We start from the raw sequence: 10,685 nt of genomic DNA, 5'->3' as shown, positions 1-10,685 counted from the left end.
TTGTTGTTTGGCGGGTCCGGGCTGGGGATTCGAACCCGCCACCTCAGGTGTACGTGGCTGGCGCCTTAGCGGGTTGAGCCACAGGCGCCGAGCCCAGAATTCCTCTTTAAGTATATGATTCATATATCACTGTGAAGCATTTACAGAATATTTACAATGTGATAGTCTTAGGCTACTTTCTGCACATACAGAAATAAATTACCTCTTTTCTTGCCCTTAAAGAACCTAAAGTCTAAATAAGAATTAAAGCACAACCTGAGACTTATGTCACCTACTACAAAATGTGTACCTCCATCACCAGACCTATCCCCTAATTTCATGGCATTTATTTCTCTCTAAAATCACATCACTTACAGATCCTCACATACAACCTTGAATTGCAAATTTTCAATATTTTGGAAATAACTTTATTTTGTCTAACACATCAAGGACCTACTGAAACATCTGTGATATGAGGTTGCCTTAACTCTATACTCTGTTTTATAAGGCTTTGCAAATAAATACACAGCATCAAGCCCACTTCTACACAAGTAGGTCAAGTATTCACAAATTTATTTCATTCTTCAAGTTTATGTTGCTAGTCTTTAAAACATCATTGGGTATTTACTGTCAGAAATTTACCATGAATTAATATACTTAGCAGCACTTCATTTGAAGACTGTCAGTGTCAGTCAATAAATTGAAAATAATTAACCACCAACTACTATAGGTATTACACACAAATACATACTTCTAGGATGAAATTAAGGACATTGAACTTTGTATAGCATGTTCCCTTATATATTTTGCAAAGATATGATTTAAAACATACTGAGAAAACCATACCGAATGTAACCAACGAAGAGAAGAATGGATAAAACATAATGTTTTGTGGAAGTGATACCGGACAAAAAAAGACTTACATTTGTGGATCGGTTATTTTGATATTTTGTGTTAAGGTACTTAAAAATCCAGCTTAAAAGCTAAAATTTACAAGTAAAAATGTTATATGGTAAATTTTGGGGGTCTTGTGTATTTTCCTGAAAAAATTTTAAATAATGTAAAATAATAGATGGTATGTGTTTGAATTTATTCTATTTGTTCCTAGTGAAACATCTCTTAGACAATGAACTACATATTTTTACAAAGATAACAAAGTGTTTACAGTCAAAAAAATTAAAAATATATATGAGGAGAAATCATTTTAAAATCTGAAAGGGATGCAGAAAGTTTTATTTAAAACAAAAACTTTTAAGTTGTCATAGTGTTTTCTAATTGCATGCAACAGTATTTGACTTTATTTAGGTTTTATTCTGATCAAAATATCTGGGCTGAAGACCTTCAGTTCCCATGAAGCTCAGCATTCCCTATCATTCCTGTCCCCAAACAACTAAATATAAAGTCTGGAACATCGAATTAAAATACAAGCTGATATTAAAATATATATCTCCATAAACAATTCTTAATCATAGGCATAAATATTCATTCAACTTTCAGTTATATTTGCTACTAGGTAACCTTAGTCTCATTTGAATCCATTTACTGTGGATCATAGTACATTACAGTAATAATTATCATTTCTCATATTTAAACCCAATGTGAAGAAAATGCACATGCTATCAAAATATTTTTAAATAATCAGATAATAGAGAAAAATATAAAGAAAAGAACATCAGTCTTCATACGATTTTGTGATACCAACTTTCAATATATCATCTGAATACAAGGCTTTTAACTTGTGTATGTGTGCAATTGATTGCAAATATGTTGTTATTTACCGTAATTGGATTGTGCTACACATTTTATTTCATCTCATTTTTTCTCAATTAAAATACAAGGGAATCTTTCCAGATAAATAATAAATTGGTTCAGTGACAGAAGGCCATTAATTACCCCTTTGCTATTTTAATACCTAGCTTGGAAATGTTTATATTAGTACAATATAATCTATGTGAACTTGAGATGTGAACTTGAATTTTTCAGGAAAAACAATGCTGGAAAAAACATCATTTAGGAAGTACATCCTAAATACAGCCTGTTCCTTTTTGAGATACATGAAAAGTGATTCTCAGATGCAGCCACATGATCAGAGAGGTGCTACTTAAGAGCTTGTGTGTTCGAATCCGCTGAACTGTGTCTCTGTGCCACGTCACTTAACCTTTGATGCTCTCTGACACATTCGATGCAGGTCTATCTTTATGACATAGCATAATAACTATTTCATGAGGATTCTTACTGGAAAATGTGCTTCTGCTTATTAACTAGTTTTTTTATATCTTATGGATATAAAACGATTCAACCTTTAACATGTCATACTTTGAGATTACTGGTTACAGATCCCCAAGATTTGTTGCGTTTAGTGAAGCTACATGAATTCCTTTGAAATTACATACACATTAAACTTTAATATTCTATGTTCTTCTTATTTCCCTGACATGATTTTTCTCAGTTATATTCTTACCTTCTTATATATATTTTGGAAGCCAATTTAAATAATTTTTGTGTAGAAACCAGGTAAAAATAATTATGAGACACAACCAAGTTAAAAGACGCAGTTCCTTTATTTATAAAAGAATAATGGAGGGGGGGAAGCCCACATGATGGCTCCTGGGAATTAACACCATTAGTAAATCATTTAGTTTCTGAGTGTGGCTTAGAGGAAGAGAGATTTGTGGATGAGGAATGCAGTTATAAAGTTTATATTGCAATGACTGCTAGTCTTGTGACATTATTATTTATGGACATAATGTTTTTGAAATATTTTATGCATTTAATATTTTTAGTGACCTATTTATGTTGACATGATATATACACAGTGAAATATTATTCAGCCTTTAATAAGATGTAAGCTTAGTCAATGTCAGCTGCATACTAACACAGTGCTAATGGAAATAATACAGGCATAGAAAGAAAAAATACTGTAGGATCTCACTTAAATGTGAAATTTTAAAAAGAGTTGTTAGAAGTTTAGAAGAATGGTTACCAGAGAGTGACAAGTGTCGTATGGTGATATAGCCAAGGAAAAGGGAGATGTTAGTCTAAGGATAAAGTGTCAGGCAGAAAAAATATTTTTTGCATGGTGAATATAGTTAATAATATTGTTTATTTCAAAATTTTAAAAGATAGGTTTTAAATATTCTCACCATAAAGATATGGTAAGTGTATGAGGTGGTGGATGTGTTTATTAACCAGATTTAAACATTTCACATGTTTACTTCTATATGTACATGTCTCTGACATTACATTGTATCCCATAAATGCAAATAATCAATGTGAATTCAAAATAATAAAATTTCAAAAATTATAAACATAGCTAACATTTACAGTTCCAGCATCAACCTCATTTTGTTTGAATTCAGTTTCACAGTTTGCTTTTCATTGATTGTAAATACTCCATGAAAAATCACAGTGCTCTCCTCTGCAAAAGCTACACATACATTTTTGGCCTTTTTCTTGACACTGTTGCCAATTCTCAATTATTTAAATATTTTTCGAACACTCCTTATCTGTCTTTTTATTCAGTTTTTTTCTATTCGTACCTTAAAATTTCAATTTTCCAAGGATCTTATATTGGTCCTTCTTTTTTGAAACTTTTGTTCTCATCTCAATTTCAGTGATTTTTATATATGGCCACTAAATATCTTCATCAACTCCCAAAGTTTGTCCTTAATATCAAACCCAAGAATCTGTTTCTTCATCTCAGTTCTCAGCATACCATTATTGTGACTATTTGAGCTCTTTTTCAGTTCCAGGTGAAGTGAGAAATTATCTTTCCACATCTGTGAAATATGACATTGGTATTTTTGTAGGGATTACACTGAATCTGTAAATCAATTTGGGCAGTATGGACATTTGAACAATGTCGATTCTACAGATCCATGAGCATGATATGTTTTTCATTTCTTTGTGTCATCTGCAGTATCTTTTCTCATTGTCTTATACATAGTCATTCTCTCCATAGAGATATTTCACTTTCCTTGGTTAAGTATATCCTTAGATATTTTATTTTCTCTGTGGCTCTTTTGAACAGTATTGAATTTTTTATCTGACTTTTAGCTTGACTTTTTTTGGTATGTAAGAATACTACTGATTTGCTTACATTGATTTTGCAACCTTAGACTTTGCTGAATTTATTCATTCATTCCAGGAGTCTCATTGTGGAGTCTTTAGGATTTCCTAGATACAAGATCAGATCATCAGGAAAAAGAGATAGTTTGACTGTTTCTTTCTTGATTTATTTCATTTTCTTGCCTGATTCCTCTGGTTGAAACTTCTAACACAATGTTGAATAGAAGATGTCACAGTGTACCCTTGTCTCATTCCAGTTCTTAGAGGGGATGCTTTCAACTTTTCCCCATTGAGTAGGATATTAGCTATGAGTTTGTCATAACAGTGCTGGGAAAGTGTGTAACCACATAAATTAGGATCCATATCTCTCATTACACAAAAATTAATTCAAAATGGATAAGAAACTTAAATGTAAGACATGGAACTACAGGAATTCTAGAAGAAAACATAGAAGAACCTCTTCTGAATACTATTGGTCTAGCCAAAGAATTTATGAAAACAACCCCACTGGCAATCCCAACAACAACAAAAATAAATAGATGGGACTTTATTAAATTAAAAGCCTTCTGCAGTGGTGAGGAAATAATCAACAGAGCAAACACACAGTCTACAGAGTGGGAGAAAATATTTGGAAGATATACAGCCAGTAAAAGCCAGTAAGCAAAACTTAAAGGACTCAAGCAAATCTGGAAGAGTAAAAAAGCAACCCAATTAGAAAGTGGGCAACAGAGACATGAACAGAAGTTTTGTTGGCATAGATGCAGAGAGAAAGGAGCACATACACTGTCGGCAGGATTGCAGTTAGTATAGACTATATGGAGAACAGTCTGGAGACTCCTCAAGGAACTGAAAGTGGACCACTGGATCCAGTGATCCCCCTACCGCTTACTTTCCCAAAAGGAAGGAAGTCTTGTTATTCAAAACACACTTGCACTCAAATATTTTTGCATATCTGATGTGAAGTCAAGCGAAGTGTCCATCAACTTATAAGCATATTACCAAAATGTGATCTGTGCATACCAAGAAATACTAGTCACCCATGAAAAAGATGAATTAATATGTTTTGCAGCAATTTGGATGGAACTGGAGACCATTATTCTAAGAAAAGTATCTAAAGAATGGAAAAACAAACATCACACATAGTCACTACTAAATTGGAACTAACCGGTGTATGCAGGGAGGGAAGAAAAACTCAGTGGAAATGGAGCAGAAGGCAGGGAGAAGGGGAGGGGTGGAATCCAGCCCCATGGGTGCGGTGAACACTGAGTGTGGTGGCTGCACCAAAAGCTCTGACTCAGCATTACGAGAGCGATCCATGTAACCAAAAACATTTGAACCCCTATATATTTTGAAAAAAAAAATCTGGAAAACATTGAAAAAAATAATTTGACAAAAAAAATCTAAGAAAGCTTAACTGATGGGAAGTTGAGATGATGAAGGTTATAAAGGTAAACATACACATGTAAAAGAGATAAGCTGGTCAGTGCCAGAACAGTCTGATATAAAACCAGCAGCCAAGTGCAGTTAGTTCGCTTTATTCTAAAACTAATGTTGACAAAAGTGTAATTTAAAGAATTTTCATGCGTGGTTTACTAAGTCAAGGTGAAATGTTATAGCAGGCAAATATTACAAAGCTGATTAACCATGATTTCCCACAAAGACATTCAAATAAATAAATATAAAACAAAGTGAAAATGAGTAGGTATAGCACTAAGAAACAATTTATTCTGAGTACACAACAAATACACACAAAAATTCTTCAAAAAGAAAAAAAGAATAAGTACAAACTAAAAAAGCAAAAGACTTGCTTTACAATAATATGCTTTTTAGGTTTTTTAATGTTTATTAAATACAAATGAAACATTTGTCTCTGATAATCTTGGCAGCTACAGAAAAAAGAATGCATGATTACATGTGATATTGTAAGCCACTATCTTAAAAATTAATACTAGTTGTTCATAAGAGGCAAAGCTTCCCTGGCACCAAGAACATGGGTTCTCATTCAAGGGGCTTTGAGAGAATGATGAACTTGTATTCGCAATACCACTACAATACACATCCACCTGAGTATTACGTGGGTGGTGTTTGGAATGGGTTACAGTAAAAGATGAGAACATTGGGCCATTGCGATATTGTGCAAAAAAATTTATAACTTTATGTTATAAAATGTAAAAGCTTCTCTATATTTTACTGTCACAAATCTGTATTCACATTTATACAAAGAATATATTTAATATAATTTAATTTATAGTATCATGCATATTAAAGATTCTTTAAGAGCCTCGTAGAAATGAGAAAATATAGGGTTATTATAATACATGTTCATGTTATGAATGAAATATCCCTTTCAGAGAAAACAAGAGTACTAGTAAGAATAAAAACCACAATGGTAAAATTAAATGAAAGCCTAAATCACTTAATTCTGTTTTCTATCCCATTGTGTCATTTCTGTCTTGTGTAGACATGGAGAATGTGACCGGGAAGGGATTCCTTTTAGCAGATTTTGATTCTAATTTGAACATTCTCTTCTTTCACTGCCCTAAAATACTGTAACCATGTAACCTGTTGGGTGAGTCATTTACTCCATAAATATTTCTTAAACACAAGTTTATGCTAATTGTGATCTAAGAACTGAAAAGCACATAATTATAAATCTCAATTTCTGCTCGACAAGAATTTACATTTTATACAGGAAATAAAATTAGACTAGTTATTTTCATGACTAAAGTTCATTAGCCAAGAATTTTAGTAATTGGTTCATTTTCTGTTATAAATGTTTTTTTGTATCATAAGTAATATTAAATAACACACCAAAATTTGCTTCAGCTAGCACAGTTGCAATATAATGTTCATTTCATTTGCTTCTGTTAAGATCTATAAATAAATCTATTACTAATCATAATGGCTGGCAGTGTAAGAACTATTAGTAGTTGTATTAATAGTCAGAATTTTTGGTAGTTATGATAATAAGGAGAACTATTAGTAGTTATTATGTACATCTGCAATAATGAAAAATCATCTTGGTTAAACAATGGATCCTGAGTAGACATTTTTCCCAAAGAAATTATTTCCGCCCTCCAAAAAAATCCCACAATCTAAGAGGTCAAGTAACAAACCCTGTGAAGTGGGTTGAAAGGATCCCCAGCATGATCCCCATTTACGTAATGTACGACTAAAGTACAAGACTTTTATGAACTTTAATGAATGCCACACTTGTCTTTGAAATTCACAAGTGATTTCCCAGTGATCCTGAATGCAAATCCTAATTCAGAAATTCATTTTCAGTGGAATATAAAGTACATTTAAACGAATGCTAAAGAAGTGGTTGCCTGCATAAGTTATACAGGATCCCTTTTTTCTCCTTTGCTTTTTCAATTTAACTTAGTACCCAAATTTATTTCCCATGCTACAGCACCATTTTCATTTCCCCCATACTTAAATACCGCATTAACATGAGTCTTTGTTCTAGATACTTATTTTTGTATCAAACAAGCTAGTTTTTCATCTGGAATCTGATGCCAGCTAGTTACGTGACGATGGCTAAGTCGTAACCTTTCTATGATGCTTTGCTCCTGTCAAATGATTATTTTAAAAAGTCTCATTCAGTGGATGTAGTGCATATACTCCAATAGTTATACCCATAACTACTATCATCCCCCTCATTATTGTGAGTTAAATTGAGGGAGGTGAAATAATTTTGAATAGGATTAAACAAGAATGAAATAATGTTGTTTTTAGAGTAGTGTGGTAGCTTGAAATATTTTCCAAAATAATCGAAAACAAAAACAAAGTTTTAGCAAAAAGAGAGGGAGAGAGAGAGAGGTTTATTAATAAGTTGCACCCTAAGCCAGGATCTGTCCTAGTGACTGCAGGCCCCGTAGAAAGTTCAGTATTGGGTTTTATATACAACTTCATGGAGTATCATCTGCTTCTCAGATGTGTCCTAGGGTCTTAATTAACTCTGTTCTCCAAATAATCTACCTGCAAGGTTGAAATAAGCCTACTCCCAATGTAGCCTACTCACAATGTCACACTTATCTTTGAAATTCACAAGCAATTTCCCAGTGATCATGAATGTAAATCCTAATTCAGAAATTCATTTTCAGTGGAATATAAAGTATTCCCACAACCCAGGTCAATCTGACCCAAACCAATCCAAATAGCCCAACCACATCTGTCATCCACCCTCGTCCTATCTAGCTAAGAGCCTAACTTTATTTTTAAGTCTTTAGTTGCTGCAATGAAAAGGATTGAGGCTTGTTCAACATTTCAACTTCTTTCTGGCTAAGTCTAGGAAGGTGGTGTATTTCCAAGTATTGATCTATTTCCTTCAGATTTTCATACTTCTGAGAAATATAGTTCTTTATAATATTCATTAAGGAATTTTTTTAATTTCTGAGAAGTCTGTTATTATTTTGTCTTTACCATTTCTGATTGATGAAATTAGAGATTTTACTCTTTTTTTCCTGGTTAGGTTAGCCAAACGTTTATCTATTTTAATGATCTTTTCAAAATACCAACTTTTTGATTTATTGATCTGTTGTATAATCATTTTGTTTTCAATTTCATTTAATTCTGCTCTAATTTTAGTTATTTCTTTTCTTCTGCTGGGTTTGGGATTAGAATGTTCTTTCTTTTCCAGTTGCTTGAGATGTCCTATTAAGTTGTTGACTTCCTCTCTTTTCATCCTTTTGAGGAAGGCTTGCAGAGCTATAAATTTCCCTCTTAGGATACTTCCCTCTTAGAATTGCCTTTGTGGGTAATTCATGTCTTCATTATCATTTTGTTCCAAAAATTTGATAATTTCCTCTTAATCTCATCTATGACCCAGCTATCATTCAGCATGAGGTTATTTAGTTTCCATGATTTTGTACGAGTATGCAGATTCCTGTTGTTACTGAGTTCAACTTTTATTCCATGATGGTCTGAGAAGATGCAAGGAGTAATCTCTATTCTTTTACATTTGCTGAGGTTAGACTTGTGACCTAAGATGTGATCAATTTTGGAGGATGTTCCATGGGCTGATTAGAGGAATGTGCATTCAGTTTTGTTAGGATGAAATGTTCTGTGGATGTCTGTTAAATTTAATTGTTGAATGATTCAGCTTAAATCTATAATTTCTTTGCCTAATTTCTTATTCGAGGATCTATCCAACACTGCCAAAGGGATGTTAAAATCTTTGACTATTAAGGTGCTGGAGGAAATCAAGTTGCTCGTGTCTGTTAGAATCTCTCTTATACATTAAGAAGCATTCTGGTTGGGTAATAAATGTTAATAATTGAAATCTCATCATGTTGAGTTTTGCCTTAAACAAATATGAAGTGACCATCCTAGTTCACAAAAATAGAGAGGTAGATGTATGGAACAGAATTTAAAACCAAGAGATGAACCCAGACACTATCATTTGAACTTTGATAAGCCTATAAAAAATATAAATGTATTAATTTATATAAATATAAATTTGTTACCTATTTAACAAATGGTGCTGGATGAATTGGCTGGCAACTTGTAGCAGACTGAAACTGGACCCACACCTTTCTCCTCAAAAAAAACTGACTCTCACTGGTTAAAAGACTTAAACTTAAGACATGAAACTATAAAAAATTCTTGGAGAGAGTGCAGGGGAAACATGTAAGGAAATTGGCCTGGGAGAATACTTATGAAGAGGACTCCCCCCCCCCCCGGGAATTGAAGCAACATCAAAAATACATTACTGGGATCTGATCAAACTAAAAAGTTTCTGCACAGCCAAAAACACAGCAAGTACAGCAAGTGGACAGCCCTCAGAATAGGAGAGGATTTTTGCAAGTTATATTTCCAACAAAGATCTAATAACCAGAATCCACAGAGAACTCAAACTTATTAATAAGAAAAGAACAAGTGATTCCATTTCATTGTGGGCAAGAGACATGAACAGAAGCTTCCCTTAAGAAGACAGGTGCATGATCTACAGACACATGAAAAAATGTTCATCATCTTTAATCATCAGAGAAATGCAAATCAAAACCACTTTGAGATATCACCAAACTCCAGTAACTGTAGCCATATCACAAAATCCCAAAACTATGAATGTTGGTGCAGATGTGGAGAAAAGGGAACACTTTTGCACTGCTGGTGGGAATGCAAGCTAGTACATTCCTTTTGGAAAGAAGTTTGGAGATCACTCAGGGATCTAAATGTAGACCTGCAGTTTGATCCTGCAATTCCTCTACTAGGTGTATATCTAAAGATCAAAAATCACTTGACAACAAAAATATTTGCACCAGATTGTTCATTGTAGCTCAATTCATAATTGCCAAGTCACAGAAGAAGCTCAAGTGCCCATGGACCCATTAATGGATTAATAAATTATAGTATATGTGTACCATGGAATACTATGCAGCATTAAAAAAAGATGGAGACTTTACCTCTTTTATGTTTACATGGATGGAGCTGGAACATATTCTTCTTAGTAAAGTATCTTAGGAGTGGAAAAACAAATTCAATGTACTCAGTACTACTATAAAACCAATTTATAATCACTCACACTATCATATGAGAGATGAATCACAACTATAGCCCAGGATGAAGGAGGGAAGGGGAGGGGGATGAGAAGGGAGGGGGTGGGTCGATAGAGAGAGGGTTAATCGTGGGACCAC

This window comes from Otolemur garnettii, unplaced genomic scaffold, assembly GCF_000181295.1.
Source record: "Otolemur garnettii isolate 467f Iridium unplaced genomic scaffold, OtoGar3 scaffold00084, whole genome shotgun sequence".
NCBI lineage: Eukaryota > Metazoa > Chordata > Mammalia > Primates > Galagidae > Otolemur > Otolemur garnettii.
Note: the sequence above shows the minus strand (reverse complement) of the source record.